The sequence below is a fragment of the Bombina bombina genome, chromosome 5, assembly GCF_027579735.1.
Source record: "Bombina bombina isolate aBomBom1 chromosome 5, aBomBom1.pri, whole genome shotgun sequence".
Taxonomy (NCBI): Eukaryota; Metazoa; Chordata; class Amphibia; order Anura; family Bombinatoridae; genus Bombina; species Bombina bombina.
This window is the reverse complement of record NC_069503.1, coordinates 601,370,576-601,388,696: the sequence shown is the minus strand read 5'-3', so window position 1 is coordinate 601,388,696 and position 18,121 is coordinate 601,370,576. Positions and strand designations below refer to the sequence as shown.

Genomic DNA, 18,121 nt, shown 5'->3' with positions numbered 1-18,121 from the left:
GCTCCGGCTTCAAAAATACAGTTACAGGCTTGAATTATTATATTCCATCCACTAGTCCAGCATAGCTGGTCTCTTTTTGTAGTTGTTCACTGTGGTAATTATCCTAAACCAACGGTTTGCTGGATATTCAGCTAGAGCACCAAGAAGATGCGACCGTCCACAGTCGCTATTCGGACACGCCCCCCCACTGTCCCTTTAATTCTTAGCTGAATATGCTTCAATCCCCAAAATGACAGGCTCTTCACAGGCTTTTTATGAAAATATAGACCTGAAAGATGCACATTCATACATCCCTATTAACATGGAGCATGTGAAATTCCTAAGGTTTTCCTTTGTAGACATTACCAGTTTATTTCTCAGTCATTTGGCCTAACTATTAGGAAGGAAATAAATCAGGTAAGCATACATTTTGTTTTTAAGTATATGTAGCAGTGGTTTTGAACTTGACTAATATCTGTATACTTTATTACATAGGGTTATGAGAGAAAACAAGTGTTAGACTTGCTGATCAGTCTCTTAACAATTGAAGGGGTGGTGTACAAAGACCACCTGGGCACAATTTGTTTTCTGTCTGCTTGGTTCTGCCTAATCTCATAGGGCTATATCTAGATGTCAGATTTACTCTTACTCCGTTTACTCTTCAGATACCTCCTTGTTTGACTATGTGTGAGCTAAAGCCGTCAGGAGGAGGAAGAATCAGTATAAGAGAAGAAGGCATCAGGGGCGTGATTACATATACGGTGCAGGCTTCAGCGCAAGCGCTGCAACCCGCGCCGCCCATAATTTCACCTTGCACATCGGGCTATTACATATACGGTGCCGGCAGTTCATAAAGTGCCGTAAGTCGGATAAACTAGCGATGTCCAGAAATGAGCGTAAGTACAAATTTCTGGAGTCGCCAGTGACTTATGGCACTTTAGAAACTGCCGGCGCCTAAGAAAAGTAAAGAAAATAACAAATCTTCCGTAAAAGTCTAACACTCCTCCCAAAAATAAGCCCGACACGTAAAAACCCCTATACCCGCAATCCCCCCTCTCACTACTAATAATAAATGTATTAACCCCTAGACCGACAACCCCCCACAACGCAATAAGCCTAATTAAACTATTAACCCCTATATCTGCCATCAAACCCACACCACAATTAATAACTAAACTATTAATCCCTAACCGCCATTAACCCACAATGCAATAAACCTATTAAAACTATTAACCCCTAAACCGCCAAAGCCCACAATGCAATAAACCTAACCCCTAACCTAACCCCCCTAACCAAACACCCCCTAAATGAACCCAAATTACCTAATTTATAAAATACTAAAGTTACTATTAAATTAAAAAAACCTAACACTACTTTAAAAATACAAATAAACTAAGTATAAATTAAAGGGACAGTCTAATCAAAATTCTGGAGTAGACTGTCCCTTTAAGCTACAATTACAGAAAATAAAAAAATCTAAGATTACAGAAAATTAAAAAGAAAATTACCAAATTCTACAAAAATTATACCTAATCCCTATGAAAATAAAAAAGCCCCCCCCCCCCAAAAAAAAATAAAAACACCCCCTACTCTAATAAACTACCTGTAGCCCTTAAAAGGGCATTGCCCCAAGATAATCAGCTCTTTTACAAGAAAATACACAACCCCCCCAGCTCTTTTACTTCCCACCCTATCTAAATAAAATTAAAAAAAACAAAAATCCCTTAAGAAACCCTAAGTCTAACCCCCAAGTGGTACTTACCTGTCCTGAAGTCCGGCGGAGAAGGTCCTGTTTTTTAAGGAATTTTTGGGGGGTTTCTTTTATTTAGATTAGGGATGGGCTTTTCTTAAAAGATCTATTAATCTTAATGCCCATTTAAGGGCAGCAAAAGAGCTAAATGCCCTTTTAAGGGCAATGCTCATACAAATGCACTTTTCAGGGCAATGGGTAGATTAGTTTTTTTTTGTGTTCGGTGCTTTTATTTTGGGGGGTTTCGACTTTTAGGGGATCTTAGACTTTTTTGTGTAAAAAAGCTGTTTATCTTGGGGCATTGCCCTGCAAAAAGCCCTTTTAAGGGCTATTGGTAGTTTATCATTAGATTATGGGGTGTTTTTATTTTGGGGGGGCTTTTTTATTTTCATAGGGATTAGGTATAATTATTTAATTATTGGCAATTCTCTTTTTTTATTTTATGTAAATTTAGCTGTAATTTTAGATTAATTTATACTGTACTTTTTATTTTTTAAAGTAATGCTAGGTTTTTTTTAATATTGTAATTTAGTTTTAGTTTAATTCATGTAATGGGGTTAGTTTAGGGGGTGTTAGGTTAGGGGGCTTAGTGTTTAACTATTTGCGTTATGGGTTATTGGCGGATTAGGGGTTAATAGATAGATTAGATTGCATTGTGGGTTATTGGCGGATTAGGGGTTAATAGTTAATATGTAATTGTGGTGTGGGTTTGATGGCGGATATAGGGGTTAATACACTTTATTAGTGATTGCGGTGGGGGAATGCGGTTGACAGGTAGATAGATATTGCGCATGCGTTAGGTGTTAGTTTATATTTTACAGGCAGTTACGGGAGTTACGGTGCTCCCATACTCAGCGCAAGGCCTGCTGTGGCTGCCTTGTTTGGCGAGGAGTAAAATTTCTCCATTTTCGCCACGTAAGTCCTTGCGCTGAATATTGGATACCGATTTGCAACGCTGTCCCATGTTAGCTTACGGTTGTAAAAATTGCGGACGACGGATGAAATATACGTGCCGTATATGTAATAGCAAAATCACGTAAAAACCGGCGGTGACGGCTTTTGTGGGCGACGCCGCATATGTTATGGAGTCCAAGGCATTATTCTTTAAATGTACTTGAATTAATTAGCATCACTTGAAGTATTAACAATGATTTATTAGTAAATATGAATCTTATCTGGCAGATTACTTTTGATTATAATTTCTTGTGAGAGGAAGGTTCATTTGCAGCATGAACCCTTAAATAATCAGTGTAATTATTTAAAGATAGAGCATGCAATTTTAAATAACTTTCCATTATACTTGTATTATCTAATTTGCTTAGGTCTCCTGGAAGCCTTTGTTGGAGAAAAAAAACAAAAGCATACTTAAGTATGCTCAGGAGCAGCAATGCACTACCAGGAGCTAGCTGCTGTGGCTGCACATATATGCCACTGTCATTGGCTCACCCATTGTGTCCAGCTGACACCTAGTAGTGCATTACTGGTCCTTTTACAATGGATACCAAGAGAATAGGTCAAATTTGATCATAGACGTTAATTAGGAAGTTGTTTGCAATTACATGCTCTATCTATATCAGTGATGGGCAACTTCCTATGTTAAAAGCCTTTTAGTTTAGTATTAGCGTTGTGGGGGGATGGCGATTTAGTGGTTAATAGGTTAAGTTTAGTATTAGCGATCTGAGGTCGGCGGATTAGAGTGTAATATCTTTATTTAGTGTTGGCAATGTCGGTGGTTTAGGGGTTAATAGGTTTATTTAGGTGTTAGTGATGCGGGAGCGGCGGTTTAGGGGTTAATAACTTTATTTAGTGTCAGCGATGTCGGGGGGCTTCGGATTAGGGGTATTTAGACTACGGGTTTATGTTAGGGTGTAAGGTTTTTACGTAACCTTCTTGTCCCCATAGACATCAATAGGGTTGCATTATAGCGATTGCCATTCCACCATCGCAGGTGTTTCTTTTCTAACACTTTCTCTCCATTAATGTCTATGGGGGAAAACGTGCATGAGCATGTCGAGTCAGGACTTGGCTTTTGTGCGGTATGGAGCCTATCGCACCATATCGCACAACAAAAGAAGGTTTTTCTGTAACTTGTAATGGCAGCGCTATGGAAAGCGTGGTACCGCAACATTTTTAGCTTTATTTACGCACCAGGTTTAGCGCATAACTTGTAATTTTGCCCATAGTTAATAAGACTATACAGATGTTCCCACTTGACAGAAAAACAATGGAAGCTTGCTCAACATTATGCTATAAGGACCAGGAAATTATGATGTTTATTAACACGTGAACTGAGCATTTAAAAAAAAGCTGCCAAGATGTTCCCACTTGACCAGTGTCTTTTTAGAGTAGTTGCTTGAAAGACACACCAGTGCATGTGTTATCCAGGTAAATGCTTGAACAGTTCATAAACAGTGATTGCAGTGGAGTTGCTGGACTCTCACCAGTAGATGTTCAAGAACAAGACATAGCTTCACTATTAGTGGTCTCCTGGCAGAGCTACTGTATTATAATGCAGAGCTATTGTATTATAATGCACTACAATGCACAGTAGTTTGTATACATCTTTGCTCATTGTAGATTGTAAAATAGTTTGTTTGCATGTGCTTTGTGGACCACTATAAGGATGTGGTTGAGTGCCCTGCTAGAACTTATCTCTTAACAAAAAACAAAAAGATTGATTTGAACAGCCAATAGGATTTAAGCAGCTCTCATCCTATTGTCTGATTTGAATATTTCAGCCAATAGGAATGCAAGGTACCCCAAATATAAAAGGGGTACCTTGCATTCAATCTTCAGTGATCGCATGAAGAGGAGCCTCAATGCCGCTGAGGACCGCCGCTGCTGAAGAGGACCACCGCTCCGGATCCGTGCATTGGGGAAGACCGCTCCGCACCTCCGGGAAGAAGATATAAGATGGTCCCGCGATGGATGAAGATGGAGCCGCAAAGATGAAGACCTTCATTGCCGGACTTCAGGAACGGTGAGTACATTTCTTAGGGTTAGTGTTAGGTTTTTTTGGGGTCGTTTTTTTTTGGGGGGGGGGTTTGGTGTGGGTTTTTTTGTTTTTTAGATTAGGGATTTTTTTATTTTCATGGGCAGAAAAAGAGCTGATTGTCCTTTCAAGGGCAATGGCGATACAAATGCCCCTTTAGGAGCAATGGGTAGCTTAGCTTTTTTTAGACTTAGGTTTTATTATTTTGGTGGGTTGGTTGGGTGGAGGGGGGTTTTACTGCTAGGGGGAACTTTTGTAATTGATTTATGTTAAAGAGCTGAATGCTTCACGGCAATGCCCTACAAAAGGCCCTTTTAAGGGTTGGTGGTAGTTTATTGTTAGATTAGGGTATTTTTATTTTGGGGTGGCTTTTTTTGTTTTTATAGGGGTATTAGATTAGGTTTAATTTTTATTATTTTGGATAATTTTGTTTATTTTTGTAATCTTAGATTTTTTTTATTTTTCATAATTTTAGTGGTTTGTTTTTTTGTAATGTTAGTTTTTTTTTTTTTTTGTAGTGTTAGGATTTTTTAATTTTCTAACTTAGGTCTTGTATTTTTCGTTTATTTTAGTTTTCTAAAATAGTTATATTAGCTTTATTTATAGATTAAGCTTATTTTTTTTTATAATTTCACAGGTAAGGTTTTTTATTTAAAGGTAGTTATATTGCAACTTTAATTTAAAGTTAAGGGGTGTTAGGTTTAGGGGTTATTAGTTTAATTTAGTGTATTGTGATGTGGGGGCCGACGGTTTAGGGGTTAATAGGTTTAGTTTAGTATAAGCAATGTGGGGGGTGGCGGTTTAGGGGTTAATAGATTTAGGTTAGTATTAGCAATGTGGGGGGTGGCGGTTTAGGGGTTAATAGGTTTATTTAGTGTTGGCAATGTGGGGGTCGGCGGTTTAGGAGTTAATACTTTAATTTAGTGTTGTCAATGTGGGTGGGCAGCTGATTAGGGGTTAATAAGTTTAATAAAGTATTTGCGATGCGGGGGGTGGTGGTTTAGAGGTTAATAGGTAGTTTATGGGTTTTAGTGTATTTTGTAACATTTTTGTTATGTGTTTTGTGAAACATATTTGTTTCGCAAAATCCATAACTACTGGTCTTTAATCGCATAATGGATCCTGGCGGTATTAGCTATAATGCTAGTGTAATTGCCGGACCGCACAACCTGTAATATGGGTGACTTGATAATTCCACACTCAAAAGCCATTATTGGAGTGCGGAATAGAGAGTTGTGGTACAGGCTAAAACGTCTTTATTTGTTAAATTCCAAATCTTCTTGGTCCATGCAAAAACCATGGTTCTTTATACCAACTATGAAATATGTAAAAAACCCCAGTTAGCATCCATGAAAATGATCAAGGCTAGGAAATTGTCAAACCCAATTTGACATTCAAATATTTTTCAAAAGATTTTTTAACAAAGATGCCACTTTAAGTCCTTTTCCTTGTACTAACAAGCAGAATGCATCAATCATAGAGCATTTATTCATATTTGAATTACATAAATAGTGATGTCGCGAACATAAAAATTTGGGATTGCGAATCCGCAAAAGGTTCGCGAACTGCCATTGACTTCAATGGGCAGGCGAATTTTAAAACCCACAGGGACTCTTTCTGGCCACAATAGTGATGGGAAAGTTGTTTCAAGGGGACTAACACCTGGACTGTGGCGTGCCGGAGGGGGATCCATGCCAAAACTCCCATGGAAAATTACATAGTTGATGCAGAGTCTGGTTTTAATCCATAAAGGGCATAAATCACCTAACATTCCTAAATTGTTTGGAATAACGTGCTTTAAAACATCAGGTATGATGTTGTATCGATCAGGTAGTGTAAGGGTTACGCCCGCTTCACAGTGACAGACCAAACTCCCGCAGCGGGTACAACATCATCATCATCACACCGTACGTCCATGTGTGTAATGCTGCCTGACTGAGACATATCCCTGTTATCTACATCCTCTGGCAATAATGGTTGCGCATCACTCATTTCTCCAACATAGGTGTGTCCGGTCCACGGCGTCATCCTTACTTGTGGGAATATTCTCTTCCCCAACAGGAAATGGCAAAGAGCCCAGCAAAGCTGGTCACATGATCCCTCCTAGGCTCCGCCTACCCCAGTCATTCTCTTTGCCGTTGTACAGGCAACATCTCCACGGAGATGGCTTAGAGTTTTTTAGTGTTTAACTGTAGTTTTTATTATTCAATCAAGAGTTTGTTATTTTAAAATAGTGCTGGTATGTACTATTTACTCTGAAACAGAAAAGAGATGAAGATTTCTGTTTGTATGAGGAAAATGATTTTAGCAACCGTTACTAAAATCCATGGCTGTTCCACACAGGACTGTTGAGAGGAATTAACTTCAGTTGGGGGAACAGTGAGCAGTCTTTTGCTGTTTGAGGTATGACACATTCTAACAAGACGATGTAATGCTGGAAGCTGTCATTTTCCCTATGGGATCCGGTAAGCCATTTTTATTCAGACAGTAAATAAGGGCTTCACAAGGGTTTATTAAGACTGTAGACATTTTCTGGGCTAAATCGATCATATTTACACATATTTAGCCTTGAGGAATCATTTAATCTGGGTATTTTTTGTAAAATAATATCGGCAGGCACTGTTTTAGACACTTTATTCTATAGGGGCTTTCCCTAATCATAGTCAGAGCCTCATTTTCGCGCCGGTATGGCGCACTTGTTTTTGAGAACAGCATGGCATGCAGCTGCATGTGTGTGGAGCTCTGATACATTGAAAAGTCTTTCTGAAGGCATCTTTTGGTATCGTATTCCCCTTTGGGCTTGGTTGGGTCTCAGCAAAGCAGATTCCAGGGACTGTAAAGGGGTTAAATATAAAAACGGCTCCGGTTCCGTTATTTTAAGGGTTAAAGCTTCCAAATTTGGTGTGCAATACTTTTAAGGCTTTAAGACACTGTGGTGAAATTTTGGTGAATTTTGAACAATTCCTTCATACTTTTTCGCAATTGCAGTAATAAAGTGTGTTCAGTTTAAAATTTAAAGTGACAGTAACGGTTTTATTTTAAAACGTTTTTTGTGCTTTGTTATCAAGTTTACGCCTGTTTAACATGTCTGAACTACCAGATAGATTGTGTTCTGACTGTGGGGAAGCCAAGGTTCCTTTTCATTTAAATAGATGTGATTTATGTCATAAAAAATTTAGTAAAAATGATGCCCAAGATGATTCCTCAAGTGAGGGGAGTAAGCATGGTACTGCATCATCCCCTCCTTCGTCTACACCAGTCTTGCCCATACAGGAGGCCCCTAGTACATCTAGCGCGCCAATACTCCTTACTATGCAACAATTAACGGCTGTAATGGATAATTCTATCAAAAACATTTTAGCCAATATGCCCACTTATCAGCGAAAGCGCGACTGCTCTGTTTTAGAAAATACTGAAGAGCATGAGGACGCTGATGATATTGTTTCTGAAGGGCCCCTACACCAGTCTGAGGGGGCCAGGGAGGTTTTGTCTGAGGGAGAAATTTCAGAGTCAGGAAAAATTTCTCAACAAGCTGAACCTGATGTGATTACTTTTAAATTTAAGTTGGAACATCTCCGCGTTCTGCTTAAGGAGGTGTTATCCAATTTGGATGATTGTGATTATCTGGTCATTCCAGAAACACTATGTAAAATGGACAAGTTCCTAGAGGCCCCGGGGCCCCCCGAAGCTTTTCCTATATCCAAGCGGGTGGCGTACATTGTTAATGAAGAATGGGACAGGCCCGGTATACCTTTCGTACCTCCCCCCATATTTAAAAAATTGTTTCCTATAGTCGACCCCAGAAAGGACTTATGGCAGTCAGTCCCCAAGGTCGAGGGGGCGGTTTCTACTCTAAACAAGCGCGCCACTATACCCATAGAAGATAGTTGTGCTTTCCAAGATCCTATGGATAAAAAATTAGAAGGTTTGCTAAAAAAGATGTTTGTTCAGCAAGGTTACCTTCTACAACCAATTGCATGCATTGTCCCTGTCACTACAGCCGCGTGTTTCTGGTTCGATGAGCTAGAAAAGGCGATTATTAGTAATTCTTCTTATGAGGAGATTATGGACAGAATTCGTGCTCTTAAATTGGCTAATTCTTTCACCCTAGACGCCACCTTGCAATTGGCTAGGTTAGCGGCGAAAAATTCTGGGTTTGCTATTGTGGCGCGCAGAGCGCTTTGGTTAAAATCTTGGTCAGCGGATGCGTCTTCCAAGAACAAATTGCTTGACATTCCTTTCAAGGGGAAAACACTGTTTGGCCCTGACTTGAAAGAGATTATCTCTGATATCACTGGGGGCAAGGGCCACGCCCTTCCTCAGGATAGGTCTTTCAAGGCCAAAAATAAACCGAATTTTTGTCCCTTTCGCAGTAACGGACCAGCCCCAAGTGCTACGTCCTCTAAGCAGGAGGGTAATACTTCTCAAGCCAATCCAGCCTGGAGACCTATGCAAGGCTGGAACAAAGGAAAGCAGGCCAAGAAACCTGCCACTGCTCCCAAGACAGCATGAGATGCGGGCCCCCGATCCGGGACCGGATTTGGTGGGGGGCAGACTCTCTCTCTTCACTCAGGCTTGGGCAAGAGATGTTCTGGATCCTTGGGCGCTAGAAATAGTCTCCCAAGGTTATCTTCTGGAAGTGATTCATCCTGTTCCATTAAGAGAACGAGGGATGGGGTTCTACTCCAATCTGTTCGTAGTTCCCAAAAAAGAGGGAACGTTCAGACCAATCTTAGATCTCAAGATCCTAAACAAGTTTCTCAAGGTTCCATCGTCCAAAATGGAAACCATTCGAACAATCCTTCCATCCAGGAAGGTCAATTCTTGACCACGGTGGATTTAAAGGATGCGTATCTACATATTCCTGTCCACAAGGAACATCATCGGTTCCTAAGGTTCGCATTCCTGGACAAGCATTACCAGTTCGTGGCGCTTCCTTTCGGATTAGCCACTGCTCCAAGGATTTTCTCAAAGGTACTAGGGTCCCTTCTGGCGGTGCTAAGACCAAGGGGCATTGCTGTAGTACCTTACTTGGACGACATTCTGATTCAAGCGTCGTCCCTTCCTCAAGCAAAGGCTCACACGGACACTGTCCTGGCCTTTCTCAGATCTCACGGATGGAAAGTGAACGTGGAAAAGAGTTCTCTATCTCCGTCGACTAGAGTTCCCTTCTTGGGAACAATAATAGACTCCTTAGAAATGAGGATTTTTCTGACAGAGACCAGAAAAACAAAACTTCTAAACTCTTGTCGGATACTTCATTCCGTTCCTCTTCCTTCCATAGCGCAGTGCATGGAAGTGATAGGTTTGATGGTAGCGGCAATGGACATAGTTCCTTTTGCGCGCATTCATCTAAGACCATTACAACTGTGTATGCTCAGTCAGTGGAATGGGGACTATACAGACTTGTCTCCGACGATACAAGTAAATCAGAGGACCAGAGACTCACTCCGTTGGTGGCTGTCCCTGGACAACCGGTCACAAGGGATGACCTCCCGCAGACCAGAGTGGGTCATTGTCACGACCGACTCCAGTCTGATGGGCTGGGGCGCGGTCTGGGGATCCCTGAAAGCTCAGGGTCTTTGGTCTCGGGAAGAATCTCTTCTACCGATAAATATTCTGGAACTGAGAGCGATATTCAATGCTCTCAAAGCTTGGCCTCAGCTAGCGAGGGCCAAGTTCATACGGTTTCAATCAGACAACATGACGACTGTTGCGTACATCAACCATCAGGGGGGAACAAGGTGTTCCCTGGCGATGGAAGAAGTGACCAGAATCATTCAATGGGCGGAGACTCGCTCCTGCCACCTGTCTGCAATCCACATCCCAGGAGTGGAAAATTGGGAAGCGGATTTTCTGAGTCGTCAGACATTGCATCCGGGGGAGTGGGAACTCCATCCGGAAATCTTTGCCCAAATCACTCAACTGTGGGGCATTCCAGACATGGATCTGATGGCCTCTCGTCAGAACTTCAAGGTTCCTTGCTACGGGTCCAGATCCAGGGATCCCAAGGCGACTCTAGTAGATGCACTAGTAGCACCTTGGACCTTCAAACTAGCCTATGTATTCCCGCCGTTTCCTCTCATCCCCAGGCTGGTAGCCAGGATCAATCAGGAGAGGGCGTCGGTGATCTTGATAGCTCCTGCGTGGCCACGCAGGACTTGGTATGCAGATCTGGTGAATATGTCATCGGCTCCACCATGGAAGCTACCTTTGAGACGAGACCTTCTTGTTCAAGGTCCGTTCGAACATCCGAATCTGGTCCCACTCCAGCTGACTGCTTGGAGGTTGAACGCTTGATCTTATCAAAGCGAGGGTTCTCAGATTCTGTTATTGATACTCTTGTTCAGGCCAGAAAGCCTGTAACTAGAAAAATTTACCACAAAATTTGGAAAAAATATATCTGTTGGTGTGAATCTAAAGGATTCCCTTGGGACAAGGTTAAGATTCCTAAGAGTCTATCCTTCCTTCGAGAAGGATTGGAAAAAGGATTATCTGCAAGTTCCTTGATGGGACAGATTTCTGCCTTGTCTGTGTTACTTCACAAAAAGCTGGCAGCTGTGCCAGATGTTCAAGCCTTTGTTCAGGCTCTGGTTAGAATCAAGCCTGTTTACAAACCTTTGACTCCTCCTTGGAGTCTCAACTTAGTTCTTTCAGTTCTTCAGGGGGTTCCGTTTGAACCCTTACATTCCGTTGATATTAAGTTATTATCTTGGAAAGTTTTGTTTTTGGTTGCAATTTCTTCTGCTAGAAGAGTTTCAGAATTATCTGCTCTGCAGTGTTCTCCTCCTTATCTGGTGTTCCATGCAGATAAGGTGGTTTTACGTACTAACCTGGTTTTCTTCCAAAAGTTGTTTCTAACAAAAACATTAACCAGGAGATAGTCGTGCCTTCTCTGTGTCCGAAACCAGTTTCGAAGAAGGACCGTTTGTTGCACAAATTGGATGTTGTTCGCGCTCTAAAATTCTATTTAGATGCTACAAAGGATTTTAGACAAACATCTTCCTTGTTTGTTGTTTATTCTGGTTAAAGGAGAGGTCAAAAAGCAACTTCTACCTCTCTCTCTTTTTGGATTAAAAGCATCATCAGATTGGCTTACGAGACTGCCGGACGGCAGCCTCCTGAAAGGATCACAGCTCCTTCCACTAGGGCTGTGGCTTCCACATGGGCCTTCAAGAACGAGGCTTCTGTTGATCAGATATGTAGGGCAGCGACTTGGTCTTCACTGCACACTTTTACCAAATTTTACAAGTTTGATACTTTTGCTTCTTCTGAGGCTATTTTTGGGAGAAAGGTTTTGCAAGCCGTGGTGCCTTCCATTTAGGTGACCTGATTTGCTCCCTCCCTTCATCCGTGTCCTAAAGCTTTGGTATTGGTTCCCACAAGTAAGGATGACGCCGTGGACCGGACACACCTATGTTGGAGAAAACAGAATTTATGTTTACCTGATAAATTACTTTCTCCAACGGTGTGTCCGGTCCACGGCCCGCCCTGGTTTTTTAATCAGGTCTGATAATTTATTTTCTTTAACTACAGTCACCACGGTATCATATGGTTTCTCCTATGCAAATATTCCTCCTTAACGTCGGTCGAATGACTGGGGTAGGCGGAGCCTAGGAGGGATCATGTGACCAGCTTTGCTGGGCTCTTTGCCATTTCCTGTTGGGGAAGAGAATATTCCCACAAGTAAGGATGACGCCGTGGACCGGACACACCGTTGGAGAAAGTAATTTATCAGGTAAACATAAATTCTGTTTTCTTCCAACTGATGTGTAAATAACTCCTCTGACAGATCAAGTGAAGCGGCTGTGGTGCTAGTGTTGGTGGTGGCGGCAGGCGGGCGAGTGGTAACTTGAGAGGTGCCCGAAGCTAAGCTGGAAGAGGATGGTGCGTCAAGGTTCCAAGCGGAAGCTGTAGAAGATTGGGTGTCCTGTGTTAGCCAGTCAACTATGTCCTCAGAACTTTTTGAGTTCAGGGTACGTAGCCTCTGAACACTGGGCATTATTCTAGGGCCAAAGGGAATCACAGCACCACGACCATGACGGCCCCTGCGGGGTGGCCTGCCTCTGCCTGTCATTTTTTTTCCGATTAGTGGTACTATGCGTGCAAGCTACTGTGACAACAGATATGAGTGGCACTGTGCACTGGCAGAAGTTGGCAGAGTAGACGCTGTAGGCCTGACACACACACGCTTGCAGACAACTAACTGCTATTCAATCTATTACAGTCAAAAAAAATTATTTTTTTTTTAATATACTCTACTGTTACACCAGATATTGAGTTGCACTGGTGTGACACTGTGCCCTGGCAGGCCCTGAAAAATCTGTTACACATCTACAACCACCAAAAAACAACCATGCTAAATAGTTTCTAAATTTTGTCCTGAGTTTAGAAATACCCAATGTTAACATGTTCTTTGCTTTTTTTGCAAGTTATAGTGAAATAAATACAAGAAGCACTTTGCTATTTCAAAACCACTTTTTTCAAAATGAGCGCTAGTTACATTGGAACCCTGATATCTGTCAGGAATACCTGAATATCCCTTGACATATATATATATATATTTTTTTTTAGGAGACATCCCAAAGTATTGATCTAGGCCCATTTTGGTATATTTCATGCCACCATTTCACCGCCAAATGCGATCAAATAAATTAGTTTTTTCACTTTTTCACAAACTTTTTTCTCACAGAAATTATTTACAAACAATTTATGCAATTATGGCATAAATGCTTCTCTGGGATCCCCTTTGTTCAGAAATAGACTTATATGGCTTTGGCGTTGCTTTTTGGTAATTAGAAGGCTGCCAAATGCCACTGCGCACCACACGTGTTTTATGCCCAGCAGTGAAGGGGTTAATTAGGGAGCATGTAGGGAGCTTGTAGAGTTAATTTTAGCTTAAGTGTAGTGTAGTAGACAACCCAAAGTATTGATCTAGGCCCATTTTGGTATATTTCATGCCACCATTTCACCGCCAAATGCGATCAAATTAAAAAAAAACGTTAAATTTTTCACAATTTTAGGTTTCTCACTGAAATCATTTACAAACAGCTTGTGCAATTATGGCACAAATGGTTGTAAATGCTTCTCTGGGATCCCCTTTGTTCAGAAATAGCAGACATATATGATTTTGGCGTTGCTTTCTGGTAATTAGAAGGCCGCTAAATGCTGCTGCGCATCACACATGTATTATGGTTAGCAGTGAAGGGGTTAATTAGGTAGTTTGTAGGGAGCTTGCAGGGTTAATTTTAGCTTTAGTGTAGAGATCAGCCTCCCACCTGACACATCAGACCCCCTGATCCCTCCCAAACAGCTCCCTTCCCTCCCCCACCCCACAATTGTCCCCGCCATCTTAAGTACTGGCAGAAAGTCTGCCAGTACTAAAATAAAAGGGTTTTTTTTTTTAAAAAAATTAGCATATTTACATATGCTGTGGTGTAGCATCCCCCCCTTAGCCCCTAACCTCCCTGATCCCCCCCAAAACAGCTCTCTAACCCTCCCCATCTGCCTTATTGGCGGCCACCTTGGGTACTGGCAGCTGTCTGCTATTATTTCACAGTCAAAAAAGTGTTGTTTTTTTTAAATGTACACTACTGTTACACCAGATATGTGTGGTGGCACTGGGCAAGTGGGCACAGTATACGCTGTGAGCCTGACACACACGCTGGCAGGCAGGCAGGCAGGCAGGCAACTGCAATTAGATTACACAGGGAAAAAAAAAACAGACTGATGTTCTAGCCCTAAAAAGGGCTTTTTGGGGTGCTGTCCTTACAGCAGAGATCAGATGAGTCCTTCAGGACTGTAGTGGACACTGAATACACTAGCCTAGCTATCGATTTCCCTATTAAATCAGCAGCAGCTACACTGTCCCTCCTCTCACTAAGAATGCAGCTTCCAAATGAATCTAAAATGGATGCTGTGCAGGAGGTGGGAGGGTCTGGGAGGGAGTGTCTGCTGCTGATTGACTGTAATGTGTATGCTGACTGTGAGGTAAAGGGTCAAAGTTTACTCAATGATGAAGAATAGGGAACGGATCGAACATCGCATATGTTCGCCCGCCGCGGCGAACGCGAACATGCTATGTTCGCCGGCAAACTATTCGCGACATCACTATACATAACACAACCATTTGGTTTGATAATTTCTAAATATTAAATCTATGTATAATGCATAATAATAATTCTTGACACTAAAAATTCAATATTGTTTAATTTTTTAAATTCATATTTAATCACTAAAGACTGTATCTGTTTTTATCTTTCCCTTTGAAACCATGAAGAAATGGATCAAAAGACATCTAGTTATTTCAGAAAGATCATCATTTAACCTTAGCTCATTTATTAAAGTCTTTTCTGTTTTTAAAAAAAATAAGGGTTCTAATTATGATTTGAAATCATTGGTAGCATTTGTGACCCATATTAGTACCATTTGTTCCTTACAACTATTTTACTGTAATAATTCTTGAAAAGACATAAAAATTTTATATAAAATTAAGCACTTTTTAAAAGAATGCTGGTTTGACAATAAAAAAGAGCTTTTGCGATCTTTAAAGGGATAGTAAACACCAAAAATGTCATTGTTTAAAAATATAGATCATCCCTTGATTTACCTTTCCCCAGTTTTGCATAACCAACACTATTATAGAAATATACTTTTTACCTCTGTAATTACCGTGTATCTAAGCTTCTGCAGACTGCCTCCTTATTTCACATCTTTTGACAGAGTTGCATTTCAGGCAATTAATGCTGACTCTTAAATAACTCCATAAATAAAAAGAGAGAAGCGCTCAACCTGGGAACGAACAATAGCATAATAGCTTGTTCTATGGCTAGTTACCACCCAAGAAGCAGCCTCTTTCTGCTCAATGTGTGCCTTTCACAGAGGAGAACTTTCCTGTAGCATATCAGTGTGATCCTGACTTCACAGTACAGTCCAGCCCCAAAATACCAGGCAATACCTCTCTGAACGAGAGAAACGGCAAAACCCCAGACGTACGTTTCAGCCTATTGTGGGCCTCGTCAGTGAGGTGCAGCCATATCCCTCTAGGCACACTGAGCAATAGGTCCACGTCTGGATTCCTGCATCACACTTAGGGAGACTTCCCTAAGTGTCATAATTTGCATAAATAAAAAGAGAGAAGCGCTCAACCTGGGAACAAACAATAACATAATAGCTTGTTCTATGGCTAGTTACCACCCTAGAAGCAGCCTCTTTTTGCTCAATGTGTGCGTTTCACAGAGAAGAACTTTCCTGTAGCATATCAGTCTGCTCCTGACTTAACAGTGCAGTCCAGCCCCGAAATACCAGGCAATACCTCACTGAACGAGAGAAACGGCAAAACCTCAGACGTACGTTTTAGCCTATTGTGGGCCTCGTCAGTGAGGTGCAGCCATATCCCTCTAGGCACACTGAGCAACAGGTCCACGTCTGGATTCCCGCATCACACTTAGGGAGACTTCCCTAAGTGTCATAATTTGCATAAATAAAAAGAGAGAAGCGCTCAACCTGGGAACAAACAATAACATAATAGCTTGTTCTATGGCTAGTTACCACCCTAGAAGCAGTCTCTTTTTGCTCAAGGTGTGCCTTTCACAGAGAAGAACTTTCCTGTAGCATATCAGTCTGCTCCTAACTTAACAGTGCAGTCCAGCCCCGAAATACCAGGCAATACCTCTCTGAACGAGAGAAACGGCAAAACCCCAGACGTACGTTTCAGCCTATTGTGGGCCTCGTCAGTGAGGTGCAGCCATATCCCTCTAGGCACATTGAGCAACGGGTCCACGTCTGGATTCCCGCATCACACTTAGGGAGACTTCCCCAAGTGTCATAATTTGCATAAATAAAAAGAGAGAAGCGCTCAACCTGGGAACAAACAATAGCATAATAGCTTGTTCTATGGCTAGTTACCACCCTAGAAGCAGCCTCTTTTTGCTCAATGTGTGCCTTTCACAGAGGAGAACTTTCCTGTAGCATATCAGTGTGATCCTGACTTCACAGTACAGTCCAGCCCCAAAATACCAGGCAATACCTCTCTGAACGAGAGAAACGGCAAAACCCCAGACGTACGTTTCAGCCTATTGTGGGCCTCGTCAGTGAGGTGCAGCCATATCCCTCTAGGCACACTGAGCAATAGGTCCACGTCTGGATTCCTGCATCACACTTAGGGAGACTTCCCTAAGTGTCATAATTTGCATAAATAAAAAGAGAGAAGCGCTCAACCTGGGAACAAACAATAACATAATAGCTTGTTCTATGGCTAGTTACCACCCTAGAAGCAGCCTCTTTTTGCTCAATGTGTGCGTTTCACAGAGAAGAACTTTCCTGTAGCATATCAGTCTGCTCCTGACTTAACAGTGCAGTCCAGCCCCGAAATACCAGGCAATACCTCACTGAACGAGAGAAACGGCAAAACCTCAGACGTACGTTTTAGCCTATTGTGGGCCTCGTCAGTGAGGTGCAGCCATATCCCTCTAGGCACACTGAGCAACAGGTCCACGTCTGGATTCCCGCATCACACTTAGGGAGACTTCCCTAAGTGTCATAATTTGCATAAATAAAAAGAGAGAAGCGCTCAACCTGGGAACAAACAATAACATAATAGCTTGTTCTATGGCTAGTTACCACCCTAGAAGCAGTCTCTTTTTGCTCAAGGTGTGCCTTTCACAGAGAAGAACTTTCCTGTAGCATATCAGTCTGCTCCTAACTTAACAGTGCAGTCCAGCCCCGAAATACCAGGCAATACCTCTCTGAACGAGAGAAACGGCAAAACCCCAGACGTACGTTTCAGCCTATTGTGGGCCTCGTCAGTGAGGTGCAGCCATATCCCTCTAGGCACATTGAGCAACGGGTCCACGTCTGGATTCCCGCATCACACTTAGGGAGACTTCCCTAAGTGTCATAATTTGCATAAATAAAAAGAGAGAAGCGCTCAACCTGGGAACAAACAATAGCATAATAGCTTGTTCTATGGCTAGTTACCACCCTAGAAGCAGCCTCTTTTTGCTCAATGTGTGCCTTTCACAGAGGAGAACTTTCCTGTAGCATATCAGTGTGATCCTGACTTCACAGTACAGTCCAGCCCCAAAATACCAGGCAATACCTCTCTGAACGAGAGAAACGGCAAAACCCCAGACGTACGTTTCAGCCTATTGTGGGCCTCGTCAGTGAGGTGCAGCCATATCCCTCTAGGCACACTGAGCAATAGGTCCACGTCTGGATTCCTGCATCACACTTAGGGAGACTTCCCTAAGTGTCATAATTTGCATAAATAAAAAGAGAGAAGCGCTCAACCTGGGAACAAACAATAACATAATAGCTTGTTCTATGGCTAGTTACCACCCTAGAAGCAGCCTCTTTTTGCTCAATGTGTGCGTTTCACAGAGAAGAACTTTCCTGTAGCA

General features: G+C 42.0%; 1 protein-coding gene across 4 annotated transcripts in view; it reads left to right on the top strand.

The window, feature by feature from the left end:
• Positions 1-18,121, top strand: part of LARS2 (leucyl-tRNA synthetase 2, mitochondrial) — a 515,565-nt gene that overhangs the window by 253,190 nt on the left and 244,254 nt on the right. The window lies entirely within an intron of this gene.